At 41.0% G+C, this 18645-nt stretch overlaps 1 long non-coding RNA gene across 1 annotated transcript in view; it reads right to left on the reverse strand.

Moving 5' to 3' along the window:
* Positions 1 to 2491: 2491 nt before the first annotated feature.
* The window catches only part of LOC141993392 (uncharacterized), a 62725-nt gene continuing 46571 nt past the window's right edge, over positions 2492 to 18645 (reverse strand). The window contains exons 2-3 of the long non-coding RNA XR_012640841.1: positions 7592 to 7742; positions 2492 to 2551 (exon numbers count right to left, since the gene is read on the reverse strand). This is a non-coding gene — a long non-coding RNA (uncharacterized LOC141993392). The remainder of the gene's footprint in view (positions 2552 to 7591; positions 7743 to 18645) is intronic.

Genomic DNA, 18645 nt, shown 5'->3' on the forward strand with positions numbered 1-18645 from the left:
TTTCAAGTGGTGTCTATAGGTTATCCAAGTTTCGGACCGATACAAAACTGTTGGGAGAATAATGGCTTGATAAACAAGAAGCTTGATGTCTGTTCAAATGTCACGATCTTCAAAAACCCTGTGCCGTAAACGATAAAAAGCTACACTGGCACAGCTCAGGCGATGTTGAATTTCTGCATCATTATCTGTCTTGGATGAAAGATGACTTCCAAGGTAGAGGAAATGATCGAATTTATCCAGTGCCACTCCATTCATTTTGATAGATGGGGCATGTAGTACCTGATTTGGAAAGGGAAGAAAGAGCACTTTACTCTTCTTGATATTAACCGTAATTCTATGGTTGCAGATGAAGTCCTTGAGCAAATCCCTCAACAACCATTTAGGGATGAGCTCTGAGACCCTCCTAATTTGTAGGAGGTACACAATGCCACCAAGCAGATGAAGAACAACAAGGCAGCAGGTCTAGACAGGATCCCAACTGAAATCTTTAAAGATGGTGGACCAGAGCTAATTCCACAGCTTTACTTGCTTATCCTTAAAATCTGGATAAAGGAAGAGATACCCAGTGATGTGAGGGATGCCCTGATTGTCACCTGATTGTCAGGGTTTAGGGGGGGGGGCAGAAGGCTCTGCGTGCTGCTCTCACCCGCAGGAACCTCCCTTCCCCCAGCTCCCACTGGCCGCGGTTTCCAGTCAATGGGAGTGCAGAGCCAGTGCTTGGGGCGGGGACAGTGTGCTGAGCCCCGTGGCCCCCCCGCCAAGGAGCCGTACCTGCTGGCCGCTTCCAAGACACAGTGCAGTGCCAGGACAAGTAGGAACTACCCTGCCTTAGACCTGTAGCACCGCCGACCAGATTTTTAATGGCCTGGTTGGTGGTGCTGACCGGAGCCACCAGGGTCCCTTTTTGACTGGGCATTCCAGTCAAAAACTGGACACCTGGCAACCCTAGATGACTACATTTCACTGGGCTCAGCCTGCGGAGCTAAAAATTTCATTGGAGACATTCAAGCATGGGCTTGAGCCTGGCTTCCAAAACCCTGTGAGGTTTCCCAACTCCAGCTGAGGGAAGCTTTTTTTTTTTTTTTTGGAGACAAGTGACAAAAGTCTTCTTACTTAGAGGATTGGAGGTTCTTTCATATATGGTGTCTAAATGAAACACAAACAAACACTCACCCCTTCCAACTCTTTCACAGTCTTTTTGACTAACTTTCACCACAGTGGAAAGTCTGTCCATAGCCACATCTCTCTCCCCCCTCCAAAACCTTATCAGCTTCCACTTAATGTACGTAACTGTTCCATGCTCTCTTCTTGGATATTTGCCTTATGAGACACTCACTGTAGCATGAGGATACTGAAGTCTCTAACTACCTATTTTTGAGGAGCTGAAGTAAACTGATTTCAGTTCATAGCCAGTTATGAAATATAAAAATTATTTTTTTCCAGATATAGTACATAAGACCTCTCTTTTTCTCTCTCTCCTGGGGATCTACTGCATGTTAGTTCCCAGCTCCCTGAAAGACTATAATAAAGCAAAGAGAAGTGTCATAGAAGGCCAGTTCATCTGGGGTCCTTTCTAGTATAGCTGTAGTGTTCTAGGAAATTGACTGTCAATTAAAGCTTTATTTTGACCAGCTGGGGCCACACTCCTCCTCAAACATCTGCAAAGCAGTGTAGGGAAACCCCTCGCCTTCCTAGAGGGGACATGGCCCAAAAACTGCACAGGCCTGTATGCAAGCAAGCTGTTGTTTTCCATTGTTTCAGCTGTCAAGAAACAAGGGCATTTAATAGTTCCCTCATTTAACCTGAATGGAAGGCAGCTATCATACCCAACAGTTCCAGCAAGATAGTCAATTGCCTCACTCCCAGCATAATATCATCTTACTAGCAGTACCATGAACAGGTTTCTGTAACTAGCTAGATATGGGGAAATTTAGATAGGCAGCATTTGGGTTGGGTTTTTTCCCCTCATTTACTGCAGCTGTTATATAAAATACCATGTGTGTAAGAGTAATTTCTGTGTAGCCCTGGAAAAAAATGAAATGGGGGAAAAATATTATCCATGTTCAACAGTAAATCTCACTGAAAATGTTCCAAATGAATACAGGAAGTTCGAACAATGAAATCTAATGTGTTCAATGGCTTTTAATATAAAATAAAATTAATAATACATAGCAGAGAGTACCAGTAATTCAGGATAGCAGTTATGGTGTACATTCTGTGAGTAAAATCACTGGAAAGCCACATGATTTTTGGCCTTTACATATGGAAACTCAACTTGCATTAGGAACAAGCTATTGAAGAATTAGAACTGATCAAATGCCAAGTGGAGGACTTATGACTTTGCCAAAGGGCCTGATCTAACTCCACTGAGGTTACAGTCTTTTCATTTACTTAGCTGCTGTCCTGAAGAGGGATGCTTTCCTAAATTGGGGCTTATGGGTCTGATACATCATTAACGTAAGCACATGCTCACCTTTAACCGTGTGCCATAGTGCCATCCTCAATCAGTTTTGGCCATAATGATTAATGATACTAGTGAGTCACTGCTTTCCTGTTGCAAAGCATACGAATTAGTGTTAAGAAAAAGACATGTATTTGTGTAACTCAGTATAAAACATGTTCCTGTCTCATAATTAAGTGGAAACTAAGGTAATTCTAGAAATAAGTAACATTATGTTAAATTTCTTGGATTTTCCAGGAGAAAGATTAAATAAGTATTATAAAGCAATATCCCATTATGCTAGCAACAGAGCTCTCTCTTGTGCTGATGCTATTTTGAATGCTGCACAATTCAAGTACGCCTGCTCAGTAAAGGAGGAGTTTTTTCTTCTTTAAGTGAAACAGAAACAGATCCAGGCTCCATAGTCTATCACCCAGACCGTTTTGTTTTTATTTATTCATTTTAAAGTAAGCCATCTCATCAGACATGTTATTCTAAACCTGTCCAACTCAAGAATATTCAGATCCCTTCAGTAAAGAGACATTTTCATTTGTAGCTTTTCAGTAATATTACACTGAATACAGACATTTTACAAGTTAAAAATCAACACGTATATAACAAAAAACAGTGGATATGATCCATTCTCTCTGCACAAGGTACATTTCCCCATTCTCCTTCCATTGTTTATTAGTACTTCTTAACACACATCCTTGGTTGTTTAGAACCAAAGTTCTGTAGGGCAGAATCAGGTCTTCTTTAACAGTAAAGCCCAGTGCCCATCTAAAGCACTATAGAAATAAGCAACATATTAAGGCCAGTTTTCCAGGAAAACAAGGTATTTTTATTCATATAACCAGACAGTAATGGAAACCATTTACGAATATTCTTCAAAATGTAAAGCTGTAAGGAGGCTACTCTACTTTTCCAGGCTGCAAAACTCATAAAAATAATGCAAAAAAAGCAGTAAAGCTATGAAACCCATAAGAACAGCCATACTGGGACATACCATTGTAAGAAACCTTCCCACAGTTCTAATGAGTTAGTCCAATAGAATGGACTATCCCAAGCCTTATTGTAAGGTAAATCCATTACTTGAGGCCTCATCCAAAAATCCATTGCAGTAAATGGAAAGACTTCAATGGGCAAAAGATTAGCCTTATTTGTTTAGTGTCCTGAGTTCCATATGACGTAAATAAAGGGTGAACTTTGTCCCATATTTCTGTGAGAATCATGAAAAAATTCATACACTATACAAAAGCATGCATGTATCCTTATGAATAGAATATTGCTTCCCTTAATAAAGATTTGTCATTTACTTTATACACATTTGTCCATTATTTCCTTAAAATCCAAGTAATTGCTCAATAACCCAACACACAAGTGTGGAGTTTAGATAATAATGACCACATTGTCTCACTGCATTCTCCCAAGATAGGAGTCCCTTTCAGTTGTGTTAAAACACAGGTGCAGTTCCAGATCTATTAACTCCAAGTCCAGGTTGACTGCGTGATATGCACCACTTGGGTTGGCAGCTGAGAGGACTCTGAATGCAAGTTAGCAGATCTTGAAAAAGCACTCATACCACAGTGATAGGTGATTTTATAGGAACCTACTAGATATTTAGATTCTGACCTCACTTAACCAATGTTGCTATTCAGCTGAATCATCTGACTCATCACATCTGTATCAGTTCAATTCATTTTTCTTCCAATAAGAAAATAATCCACTATTTTGGCCATATTCTCAGCCCTGGTCTGCCACCTTTGTGCCATGGAAGAGTTGCCATAACAGGGCATCTGAAGATTTCCTTTGCATCGTTGGGTGTCTCAGGCAAGTGACCACAGCACCTGAACTATGGCAATCCTAGGCCAGTGAAATGTTCCCTAGGGAGCCATTAATGCTGTGTAAGTTATGACAGCCCTGCTATTGTTCTAATTTACATGCAGAGCCAAACAAGCCCCCAGAATCAAGGAAGCACAAAGAGGATTTTAAGCTTCTATTGCCCCTTCAACCCAGCCAAGCACAGATTGGCTGGACTTGAGAATCTTTCCCAGTTACAAACTTTCCTGAATGTAGGAAAAATATGTACTGTATATTCTGAGGATGCTGTATAACAACCAATACCAAGGTACCACTTTATCTTAACTAGAAAGGATCCTTTAAATTACCCTGTGAAAAAAAAGAATCTAACACCCTGTGTTGATTCTGTGTTGCCTTTGAGGGCACCAGTGCACTGTAGCATTCAGTCATGCTTCACATACCACAGTGGACATGCTTCGATGGATATTCATATCCAGAATAGAGAGGGAATAGATTTATTTACTTTATGTAGACAAGGTGCAGCTTGGCTCACAGCTGTCAGAAATGGTATTGCTTTACATGAAACTTATTAGCTCAGGGTCCCAAATGGCAATTTTATTGTTCAGAAATAGTATGGCACGGAAAGATAGACAGACACTTGGTGGAGGCTTATTAGAAGATTCTTATTTACATACGAACATTGTTATGTTTCAGCGTTCTTTAAAGCATAAGGGCCAATCCACCAGTTATATTTTTTCCTTTTATTTTTAATTAAAATGAATTAGTGCTTATAAAAGGTGCCAGAGAGGCAGTGGCATTGCAATGTTCTCCAAAATGCTTGCCAATGGCCTTTGGCCTGTGAACAATGCTGCTAATAAGAATGACATTTAGTGCCAGACTGCAATGAGCCAACACTTGTTGATTTTCTTGGAGGTTTGGGTGCTACAGAAGATGCACATCAGCCAAGGAATGGTGGTCCAGATCTCTGGGGCCAGTCCTAGACTGGAACAAACTCACACATGAACTAAAGACCATCACAAACCTCACTACCTTCTCCCATAAATGCAAGCTGCACATCTTTGACTTTGTCTCCTGTAACAAACACATAGCAGTGTGTACCAAGCCAACCCCCAAGCAAAACAAAACACTGCACACAGAGTTCTCCTCTTGGGCAGAGGATATGAGAAAGGATGAACCACATGTGACAGAGGATAGTCCATTGGTAATGTGCTACCAGAAGACACTATGGTGATGAGTGTAGTGTAAGACCCTGTGTAGAACAGGATGGATTGATACAAGATCAGTGTCCTTGGGCTGATGTTACTTTCTTCTTTCATGATACAACCCAGCTCATAAACAAAGGGTAGGGACATGGAATTGGGCCTGCCAGTTCTGCATGTGGAAGGAAAGCTCATAATGGCTATGTAAGCACAGTATGAAATGTTGTCCACTAACCACAATAAGAGACAATTGGACGTATGATAGCAGTTGAGCAGAGGTGTCAGCTTCTGCTAAACTCACTAACCTTTCACAAACGCAAACCAAATAAAGATTTTCAGGTGAAATAAATGCAGTGAATTTTGACTTGACGTTTTAAAAAGTGGTCAGTGGCCAGGGAGATGGGCATGGATCTTTGAGTGGTTATGCTGAAGAAGCTGCCAGCTTCATGAGATAGATGGGCAGAGAGAAACATTCTCCTGAGTTGGGGGAATCTTCTTTCATTGTCTATACGACAGGATGAGAAAGGGAGTAATGATGACATAGTGCTGCTTTTGAATAGAGGACAGAGAGATTATGAAAGGTGGTTGAATGGGATGCAGGCCGTGTGTTGGGAAATCTGGAGATAGGGCAGCTGAGGTGCCTAAGACAAGAACACATGCCTTTTCCCTTGGTGAAATTTACTGAGGACAAATATACTCAGTATTAGTCTTAAGGTTTAATTGTAGCAAGTCACATAAAAGCACTAACACAATTTTGTTGGTTTGATCAGCAAAAGTGGAAGAGGTTTTTTTCCCAAAACATTTTCACAAAAAAAATTAGTAGAGAAAAAATTAGCAAATTATTGGTTTCTTTTAACAAATAGCTTACATCATCTTCATACTCCATAAAATTCCCCTTAGCAAATATTTACTAAATATTCCTACATTAAAAAAAATTTTCCAAGCATACCAACTCTACAAAAAGCTATTAGACTTCTCTGACAAAATTATTCAACAAATTATCAGGTTAGTTTTTCAGACGAATTCCCATACCACTTGTATGTTATCAAAACAAAAAGTCAGAATATGAAGCTCTTAAATGTAACCCTTCCTGTGATTAAAATTCTCCTTAAGGAAATAATGCCCTAAACAAGAGGCTTAGTTTAAGATCCTTAAAAGTTCATGCATATGCTGTTGGAGCTATCAAAGGGCCCATAAAACAATTTTCAATAGGAACTCACCCGTACGCCTTATGCTGTTTTTCCAGGCAGTTAGTCTAATTAAGCCTCTTAGGCAGGTTACAGCTCCCCAGTGGGATCTGAACTCAGTTTACATTTAGAATAATTTCTCAAAATCTTTGAGCCTTTGACTGAGGTCCCAGTTATTTTGCGACCATTCAAGGGGATCTTTTGCTTGCCTTGATTTTAGCTAGATGATTAATTACTGAATGGGCCATACCAATTACACTTTGTCAGCAGTCAGGATTGTAAATGCTAACTATTTTGAAAAGCATTAGTGTTTGGGCTTATAACAGCCAAGTGGAAAAATAATAAGTTCCATGTTTCATAATGGAGGGCCAAATCCTGCTTTCCTAACTGACACAGGTCCCCCAGTGAGGAAAGCACTTAGTTACATGCTTAACTTTAAGCACGTGCTTATATCCCATTAAAGTTAAGCACATGCTTAAGATATGATTTCTTGAACTGAGATCACCTTAAGCACAAGTTGTCTGAATCAGAATCAGAGTCACAGCTAGAACCATTTATGTCATAGTGGTGCCACTCACATGAGTAAGGAAGACTGGATTTGGCCCATATGCTGCTTTCTGTTCCATATGAAAGTTCTGGCTCATGAATGACAATTGGCTGAGTATAGACATGATGAATCAACAGTTTCCATCATTCACATCTTCATCAAGGTTAACAATATTAATCAATTAGATTGAAAAATCTATTTTTCTCTTTATTAAACTATCGTTCCAAAGAAAGTTGAAAAGTTCAGAAAAAAAAGTTACATTTAAGAAATGTCTGGCCATAATGGAGCGACTTCACATTAAAACATCCAGAAATAGTGTAACAATACATATGCTTTTTTCCCTGCACATCATTTATATTTACAAGCTAAATACAACTTAGATTACGTCAGTAGTTACCTCTCAAGGAAATAAATCTCAATGCTCAACTCATCAGAAGCCAATGGGCCAAATTCACCACTGGTGTCATCTCTGAAGTCAATGTCCACTTGTGCCAACAGTAAGCTTGGTTCAATAGCTATTTATTGTTCACATATTTGATCAGATCTCTCTGTATGAAATATAAACATTTTAAAAAGCCTAGTTATTCATCTATATTTAATGCATTTCAATTAAATGGTTGCATTTATTTTAAGCATTATGCATATGGACAAAATAAATCACAAATACTTTAAACACAGCAGCAAGTATACAAATGTTTTCACACCTGGCTCTATGTTGAGTGTCAGTGATGACAAGTTATTCAGAGGAAACAAGACTCAGTTTTAGCAGGTAAGTGAAAGAATTATTTTTTAAACATTTAGGGTGGGACTTCCAAAAGCACTGAGCATCAACTAACTCTTCTCTCAAGTGAACCATTGCAGAGTTAAGCCAACACGGAGCACTTCTGAAAATCCCACATTATAATATTTTTATATGAGAATCATATCCTGCAAACTCTTAATGCTCAGCACAGTGCTAGCTATCATGCATAGTCCTATAGAGGCAACACTCAGAGGAACTATAGACAGTAACAGGCATTATGCTTGATTGAAAGGAAATGCAGGAACAGGCTCTAAGTCTACAAAAGTTGTTTACAGAGCTTTTTAAAATAGTTGGGCATCATAAACCAACGTTTGTTTGATTTCAAGGTCAAATAAATTGAAATTTACCTTTACTTGCATTTCATCATCTGGAACACATATAACATATGGAAACATTATTTTCCTGTAAGGGTTACTGAAAAACTACTGTTAAGAAGCAAAAAAAAAACTTCCTTTAGATTTAATTTTATAGCTTAAACTAACTTGAACACTAGTCCTGGAATTCAGAGTATTCCCAAGGTCAGTTCAACTTTTATTTCCCATATTTTATATCAAGAGATGCCGCCAAACTTTTCCCCTCAAAAAAGATGTTGAGTATAATTACATTGTCTAGATGTCAGGCTAGCAGTGCAATATGATATTCATAAAATTGGTGTCACCACCATGCTCTGAATACATTCATCTTTTTTTTGCAGATTGTGAAATACCATTAATGGGACTGAGGAAAAAAAAGGTTCTGCTGCTTAAAAGGAAAAAGTGAAAACATTTTCTACCTAACAGGGCCTGTAACAGGGAAATATATTGCTTCCATTAAGTTATTTGACAAAGTTAGAATATTGGCAAAAGGAAAGCAGACACTCCACATAGATTTCACAGGAGGTGCATCCGTATGTGTGCACATGTACACTTGAGCAACTTCATGTCCTCAGGTAAATATTTGACATTAAAATGACTCGTATTTATTATCTGTGTGACTTCTCTTTGGGTTTTTAAAGGTCTGGGTGATCTTTATTTTTATATGAAGAGTACACTGAACTGTTTCCCCTTGCCCTGACTGTCACCCTTCCCACCAGTGATCCAGTGAATTCTATGCACCTCACTGCACAGACTTTTCCCTCAGGGAAATGCTCATGTAAAGCTAGAAACTCATACCAAGAAGGCAAAGCATGAGTGCTATTATTAAAAATACAAGTTAAATTAGGGGGAAAGTATATAATTAAAACTAAGGCGGGGGAAAATAAAGCCAGGATCATATGGACACAAATCACATTTTCAAAGAATGACATGCAATTTAGCACAAGTATTCACACATGTGTTAATTGCCCATACAAATGGATGCACACACAAAATATGGCTCAATTTTGAGGCTCATTGTAGGTTGCCAGATATGTTCCCTGAAGCTCCATCAAAGAAGCTGACAAAAAAACAAAAATAGAGCACCAGATTCATCAGTACAATCCATTTACTTTGTGCCATTATTATGGTTCTCAGGCCAATGACACAACCTAGAACAGTCTCTCAGCTACTCTAACAAATGTCGGGGCAGGACTGGCACTGAATCAGGAAACCACAAGCAAGCAAATCATAGACACTGGGGAGAACGGCTAGCCTACAATTTGGAAGGACTAGAACATGGTATCCAACAGCCAGAATCAACTGCCATAAAAATGCTGTCATATCCACACCTGGGAATTTCAAAACTACTTTAAGGGCCAAATTCTACACTCCTTACTCAGACTAAAGCTCCCAGTGATAAAACCACTGGACATAGGCAACAAATGTAAACAGGTTGCAAATCAATATTATATACCACAGATATTATGCATCTGCTCCATGGAGCTGTGCTAGGAATTGGGGCTACAACAACAGCCCTGAGCCTATTTGGGAGGGCAGCATGTGGATACTGTGCAACATGAGCACCTGAGACAGGATAAATAGGTCAGGCACTGCAACATTGTAACTGGCATCAGTACTATTACATCAATATGCAGGTTGCAAAAGTGCACTTCTCGAAGGCAGCAAGTCTAATGTGAGCCAGCAGCCACACTGTATGTAATCTTTTACTAATCAAGCAACTAATGTTTACAATACAACACCTAAGTAACCTTATTTGTCTGCCACTCTGGAACGGCCTTTAAAAAAAACCTGTGTGCTGTCTGCAAAAGCATCACTTTTTGTGCATTATTTCCTCTTTTGTCAAATATAATTTGCAGCTGTGTGCACAAAAAAGGACAAAGCCACTTACCAATTGCTACAGCATGCTAGACATTTTTCATTTCCTTAACTAAAACCCATTCTGAGTAAAACTGCAGAAAGGAAATATGCAATTTTCTGTGTTATTCTAATAATTCTTCTTGTAAATGATGCATTATCTGAGAAACACAAAAGAGTGACCTTGGCATTTCTGATTAGCATGCCAACCACAGTGTTAGAGCTCTTGCTTTAAAAAAAAGTCGTCATTATTTAGCTTCATTGGTCAGTTAAACAATTGACCTAGTGAAGAAAAATAACTCATTAGCAAATCTACATCTCAGAAAAAAGTAGCAGCTGAAATTATAGAATTATAGAAAGCTAACAGGGATGCACAATAGATCATATTATGGGAGAAAAAATATTTTCCATTGTTAGCTGTCAAATAATGACCATATAATTATTTCTCATAGTTCTGTGTATTTTCTGAAATATTATCTTAGCTAGAAATGTAATCAGAATGACTCCCTGACACTTGGGCGCCATTAAATATTAATTCATGCTTTTACTAAAAAAAATCTGAAACATTAAAAAGTGTTAATATCAAAGAGCAGTAGAATGGTGATCTATAAAAACACAATCTATGAAGAAATATAGCAGAGAACACAGTTAAAGATAATTTAATTATTTCACATCAGTTGACCTATATTAATGATAGAGACTTAAAGTGATTGCTCCGGATACTGATATCCTTTATTTAACTTCCACCCTCCCTTTCCAGCTGTTCTGAAATATTGACTTTGTAACTACAACATCATCAAGTATTTCAAATTGAACTGATTGGACTTTAGGCCATATAAATAAAGCAACAGATATTAGAGCCACAGACCTTCCCAAGCAAATATCATCCATTTCCTTGAAAGAATGAACAGAAATGTGGTTATTATACCTAACTAGGGTGACCAGATGTCCCGTTTTTAAAGGGACAGTCCTGTTTTTTGGGACTTTTTCTTATATAGGTGCCTATTACCACCCACTCCCTGTCCCGTTTTTTCACAGTTGCTATCTGGTCACTCTATATCTAGCCAGAGATGGGCTCGAGCCAGAGCATTTCACATGTAACAAAACATGGCACAAAATTAAGATGCTTAGGTGCCAAATTTTATGTAACTTCTTGTGTGATTTTAACGCAAATTAAAGAGCTCATTTGTATATTTGCAAATAATTTTTATACAGCCATAAATTTAAGCTTACAGAAAACATACCCTGCCTGCCCCAATCAATTATATGAAACAGGGGATGTAGCAGCAAAAAAAACACAGTAGCTATGGCTGGGGTAGGCAAGTGGACACTAGAGGGTGTCTGTAGGTAACTGGGTGAGCTAGTGGCTGGGGAGTTGGAACCGGAGTTAGGGGGCTGCTGGGAGAACAGAAGTTGGGTGGGTGCCTCGGTTTGCTAGAAAGGTGCCTGGGAGGATAGGGAGGGGGCAGCAAGAAGCCTCGTGTAGCTCACTGAGGCCTGAGGCAAGCAGGGGCCAACCCTGGGCTCCTCATCTTCTGGTGTGGAGGGGGGTTGCTGCTGCCCATATCACTGCCGTCTCCTCCAGTTGCTGCCACTTCCATTGTCTGCTCCTGGCTGCTCCTTTCAGGCTGTGATCTAACAGGGCAAACAGTCAGAAGGGAAGCATCTGCTTGGCTTCGCAGTAGCCCCTTATGTCCAAAAGGCACAGCTGCAGTCAAATGCCTGCTGCCTTCCCACAGCTCAGTTGGATGCATGGCAATCTAACTGAGATACATACAGATGTGACAGCATCATGCCAGATGCAAGATACATGACAGCCACATTGAAAAAGTGTTACGCCAAGATTATCAAAATGCATGCCTAAAGCTAGATACTGAAATCCATATTGGGGCACCTAAATAATTTGATTTGCAAAGGTTCTGCGCACCCACTATTCCCCTTAACTTTAATGGCTCAGCACACACGATTTGTTGCATGGTAATTATGACATTTGTTGCTTTGATTTAAGCATCTAACTTTAGGCACCCAGGTTTGAAATTTTTGGTCTTTGCCTATAAAATGCCTGAGGAGGGAGGGAGAGAGAAAGTATTAGGAATAACTTGGTACTCCTCCTAAATCCAACTGAGCCCAACTCATGAAATCCAGAATGAGACCCTGGATTTATTATACAGACTAAAGAACTATAAGAAGTTTCCACATCACTATGACCTATGACAACAAGTGGCCAGCAACGAGGAAATAATAGCAGTACAGAAAAATATGGAGATTAATTTATCCTTGTTTGTTATCAGATGTCAAGGTGAAGGTGCGCGCACACACACGTACGTCAAAACAGCACTGAAACAATTATCCAAATTAATGGCATTGTGATGGGGTAGACTAAGCTTGGAGGCCCCCTGTTGGACACCTCAGTGTCCTGCCACACCCATCACAGGAAAGGAGCAACAGGGGAGTCCTCCAAACAGCCAATCAGAAAGGCAGCAGGGGAAGCTGCCAGTCAGGGTCCAGGAGGGCCATATAAAAGGATTTGCAGAGCCAGAGACAGTCAGTTCCTTGCTGGAGCAGTGGTTCTCAACCAGGGGTACATGTACCCCTGGGTGTACACAGAGGTACATCAACTCATCTAGATATTTGTCTAGTTTTACAACAGGCTACATAAAAACACTAGTTAAGTAAATACAAAGTAACATTTCATACAGACAACGATTTGTTTATACTCCTCTATGTACTTACATTTCAGTGTATAGTATAATATTAATATTCCAATTGATTTATTTTATAATTCTGTGGTAAAAATGAGAACGCAATTTTTCAGTAACAGTGTGCTGTGTTACTTTTGCATTTTGATGTCTGATTTTGTAAGCAAATAGTTTTTTAAGTGAGGTGTAACTTGGGGGTGCTCAGGACAAATCAGACTCCTGAAAGGGGTACAGTAGCCTGGAAAGGTTGGGAGCCACTGAGCTAGAGGATGCAGATGGTGTTCCTAACTGGCCAAAGGGAACTGCAGCATCACGGACAGCTCAGTGTGGGCAGGGATTGGGGAAGCGAGGAAGAGCTCCTGGCTGGCTCGCTGGCTGCTGGGTCTGAACTTAGGTGAGCCCTGCGGCAAGGGTGAAGGTTTGGCGAAGACTGGGGCCTGTGGGGAAGTGGCCCAGGGATTGAAAGCTGTGTAGTTAAAGGGACATGGTGGCACATGGTTGCTATTCTTAGAGTCCCTGGGCTGGGACCAGGAGTAGTGGGTGGACCCGGATCTCTCCCCCCCCATAGGCCACAGGCCTACACTCGGATAGCGATTAAACCTCCAGAAGGGGAACTGAACTACTTAGTGGCCCAGCAGAGTAGACCAAGAGGGCAAAACCATTGCCTTCAGGGAGGAAGCCCTGGGGGTATGGCCCAATACCAGGGCTAGGACTATTTAAAGACTTCAGACACACCAGAAGGGGTGCTTGCGAGAGATGGGTGCCATGCCATTACAGGCATCCTTAACATTTGAATGAGAAAGATTTACCATTTTGTGCTGCTAAAAGAAACTGTAGAGAGAGGTTCAAGTTGCAAAATTAGGACCTGAGTCAAGACCAGGATTTCAAATACACCATGGGTAGAAGTATTGTGTAGGCCTAAAACCTGATTAACCCCCTCCCCCCACACACATATTGGATTCAAGGATTTTAGTTCAGTCCAGTGTAACGTCTGCTAAAAGGGGCCATTAGATGTGTCTAATTTTGAACACCATCAAAGTTTTAAGATGCAGGTTTGGTCCCAACTCCACTCCTGTTCCTATTAAAGTAGTGCCCAGAGGCCCCACTAAGATTAAGCTTCCATTGTACTAGGAGCAGTACCAGCTTTTTGTAAGACACTCCTGGCCCCCTAGGAGCTTACTGGTCTAGGTTAAGAAAACTAAGTCAGTAGTTGTGTGTGTGGCTGTATGAACATACACTTTTTAGCAAAACTAGAGAGAAGTGGACGTTTCTAAAAAGCAAACAAATTACTTCCGCTGCAGCTGCAGAACGTTCAGGGTCAATACATCTCAGATCTTAGCTTGGCAGTGACCTGACAATTCAAAGGCTGAAATTTACAGTCTTCCTGAAAAAGTTCCATGAATTACTTTATGACTATAGCATTCTTCACATGAAACAAAAATGTCAAACACACACAAGGATTCAACAAGCTTTTTTGCACCAAATGCAAGTAAAACCCTCTCAGTTTTCACTTTCAGGGAGATCTACAACATAACTAGGAGCCAGAACCAGCAGAGGGAAAACATTCCTATTCAACAACACTTGTAAATTATGCTTATTTATTTTTTTAGGACAGCACAAAACAGGGAGGTTGCTTTTGCTGCAACATATTACAAGGGTATTTCAACATCGATTTGTTCTACTATTCAGCATATATATGCACACACACACGGAAACCTATATAGAAACAGACAAATATGTGACATATGATAATCTCCTGCCAAAAGCATCTTACCACAATATACTATGCTTACACTTTTAAAAAATACCAATATATTCCAGTCTGCCACAAAGACTTCTACATCGTTTTAAATGGAACAATGTGATACTGTAATCTGATATTTGAAGCCAGTCCTAGGGGAAGCCCAGTACAACACAGTGTAGGAGGCAGGTGGTGGCGGCAGGAGCTGGAGAACCGGGGAGACACCAGCAACTAAAGAGTAGGACTGCTGTGCTGCCAGAAGCAGGTACTAGAGAGTTGCAGGTGGAAAAGGACTCGAAGTCAGTAATGGCAAACATAGATGTGAGGGGAGATGGAAGTAGGCAACGGGATGGAGTAGCGAAGGAAATCCCAAGAAAGAGATGGGGAAAACAGAAGTCTAGAAATGAGTGAGGAGAGAAAGGGACTTGTCTACCAGACATTATCATGATAGTGCTGTGAACTGGCAGAGTATTTTGAACGTCGCCTCTGGGAGGCCAAAAGCAGATACCGATAATTCTGTGTGTAGAAAAAGGCAGTAGGCTATGATGTTACTGACCACACACACACACACACAAAACATAGGTAGCAGGAGGCTGGTAGTCTTCTTGGAGCCTTACCTGCTCTGATCCTATCTATCTTGCTGTTGGTACTTTAAGGAATTAAATACCTCCTATTAGGTACTTCTATGGCCCTCATCTCTTACTATCTGAGCATTTAGCATACAAGCCCTACTGGTCAAAACACTAAGCCAGCAAAGCTTTAACTGTTTGGAGACATGCTATCCCTTATTGTGCAATAAAAACCAAGCATTGGGCTAATCAAGTAGTGACGGTCTAACACCCACTCAGGCAAGTGGTCAGACTTCTCTTATACTGAGATACCAGTCCTTAGTGCTGGCAATAGGTTCTGTATGAATTCAATAGATGGATTAAATCAACACATTTAACTCCTAGGCCCCCAAAACCCAAACAATGATTTGGAGGCATGCCCTTCATTTCACTCCTAAGCCGCATCCATTATTTAGCAAGGAATATACAAAACAGGGAACAACGAGTGCCCTGCAGTAGAAAAAAATAACGCTTTCTTTAAACCTAGGACCAATTACATCCATAGCTGCCAAAGATCCAGTGCAGTCCCTGGCACAACTAGCTAGAGGTGGCTGATTGACCTACATGGACTGGTCAGTCTCTGCCCATTCCTTCACATGACCTTGTTGGCCAACCTGCCTGTGCCACTCAGTCTCAGACTGTGCAATCAGCTCCATGCCTGTAACCCCCCAAAGCAGCCAGTTCAAGTCCCATCCATGGGCAGAAAACCCTGGTGTTTAGTCTTTCTGAACAATTTGGTCTTTCCCTTGCTACTGTGAGAGTATACTGTGCAATAGTGATAGATATAATGAAGCCAAAAAAGTCATTCCTACTGTAAAATCCTCACTGGTTTGGCTCCCACCCACACCCCACAGTAAAACAACAAATACAGAACATCCCCTCTAGAGTTTTCTTTTATTCAGCAGAACTCCTAATTTGTCACTTTTTCTGAGAGGTAGCTGTGCTAACAATACATTAACAGGTCTTTTAAAAATGGCCATGAGTTTCCAAATATACTTGTAATTTCTCCCAGCCCACAGGGAGTGCCTGTATTTACTACCTTGTCTCACACGCACATTCTCTCAAGTCATTCTTTGTTTCTAGCAGCATCACTGTTGCTCCTGGGTACAAAATTGGTTACATGAATTGGTGCTCAAACAGTCTGAGTGTGATGTAAACACTTTTTTGTCTCTCAGTTCATTGGGCTATTGAATATGTCTCTTACTCTTGTCCCTCTACAAGAACGGTTTGCTTTGTTTATTTTTTTCATGGAGGAGTCTGACAAACCAAGCAGTAGCTACTGTTTCTATTACATCTAAAGCTAGTAGAAGTGTGAGGGATTGCACTGGAGGAACAGGGTAAAGCAATAAGCAGAGAGTTACATATAGGCAAGAAAGGTCTCATTATTGTGTCAACAAGATTTGTAAACAACTCTCCTTTCATTGCTGTGAGGATCTCTACTATTGTGTGGTTATTACAATAGCTGTGTAACAATGTGTTTTTTTCTGGGAAGGGCTTCTAGGACGCATTCTTGTCATTTCGTCTCTCATGTGAGACTACACATATAATAGGCTCAGCTGGAAAGACTGTAAATTCAATCTCATAGCCTCTAATGGGAGTGTCTACTGTTGATGCATATACTATCTAATTTCTTGGCTGAGTGACTGGAAGCATGAGTAAAGAATGGAAAGGAAAACATTTGACCCTACTTCCAGTTATACCTTCTGTCTAGTAGGGCTGGGCTAATAGATCCTGGATACCAGACTAGTGTCTGAATGCTTTTGTAGATTTTAAAATAATCTAAGGGCATTTCTAGCAAATTCTCCCATTGTAGACCATTAGCTTTCTGTGAAAGAAGCTGAAAAGTCAGCCCCCTAAATCCAGTAAACATACAAGACCTGTACAGATAGCTAATGATCCTCTGCAAGCCAGAGCCATCTCTGCAGAGACCCCGTTCTTCCATGCTACCTCATAGCCTGCAACTTTAGGTTGGCTCCCCCCGATAACCATTTCTCCTCAGCCTCACTTTAAAAAGTGTTGTTTATTGCAACCAGGGACCTTTGCTCAGAAGTTAATACATTTGAGCCTGCATTAACTTCTGATCAGATGCCCAACATACATGACTGGAAGTTGATGTATATCCCCTTCCTTGCCACACATCAATCCTGAATTTGTCATCCTTCTGCAGGATCCAGGGAATGAGGGAATCGCACTGTAGAAAGACAGCTGACACCTTACCTAGACACCCCACACACAGGCAGGGACAGATCTGTATGCAGATGGTGACTTCTACACACGTCCGGGGCTAGGGAGAGGAACGATTGAGACTCCTGTGAATATTTTCTGTTATACTTATAGGTCCCAAATTCTCAGCTACAACTGCAAGTAAGATGGAGGAGTATAAAGATACCTCTTAGCCTCCTTTGTGCTCACCTGAGCTTGGGCTGATCCAATACCTGGCCAGTCCTCTGGTATAGATTAGAATAGCCTGAGGGGTGATCTACATTGCACCAACTGACAACAGAAGCACCAGGAATGATCTCTATGCCAGTACCAATGGGGGGAGGGGTTTAGGCACCACTATGCGAACCCTACATCAGTGGTTTTCAAACCATGGGTCATGACTCAGAACTGGGTCACGGTGACTCTGGTCAGCACCACCAACCAGGCCGTTAAAAGTCCCATCAGCAGTGCTGCCCAGCTAAGGCAGGCTAGTCCCTACCTGTTCCAACATTGCACTGCACCCTGGAAGCAACCAGCAGCAGGTCTGGCTCCGAGGTAGGGGGGCCATGGGGCTCTGCACGCTCTCCCCACCCCGAGCACCGGCTCTGCACTTTTTTAACATGTCTCTAAGGTTGTATTTGGGTCATTTATCCTGCAGGATGCTTAACCCTTTCTGTCCATGCATCATATTTTGTATAAGATTTGTTGCAATTATATAACAGTGGTAGCAACAATGATTTGCATGGTCATATTCTAATCCGATACCATCACAGGAGGGGGTGATTTTTAAGAGCTTGCACTGTACAGATCTCTCTATACAGCATAAGACAATATAATTTTGAGTTTACACCTCAAAGGAGGGGTGCATGTGAGTGCTGGGTAAATCCCCAACTGAATCTTCCCACACAGAGCTGATTTCAGTCTGTGTCTGCAGCAGGGTGACCAGACAGCAAGTGTGAAAAATCAGGACAGGCGGTGCGGGGGTAATAGGAGCCTATATAAGAAAAAGACCCAAAAATCGGGACTGTCCCTATAAAATCAGGACATCTGGTCTGCAGCTGGGTGTGGCCTTACCTGTGTATGTGCTAGAGAAGGCTTGAGGGCCTGGCACAGCAAGGACAGGGTGAGGAAGCCCAGGCTGGTGGAACAGCCGGGCTCAGTGGGACCCCAGTACATCAGATGGCATCCC

The sequence above is a fragment of the Natator depressus genome, chromosome 9 (genome assembly GCF_965152275.1).
Source record: "Natator depressus isolate rNatDep1 chromosome 9, rNatDep2.hap1, whole genome shotgun sequence".
Classification (NCBI taxonomy): Eukaryota; Metazoa; Chordata; order Testudines; family Cheloniidae; genus Natator; species Natator depressus.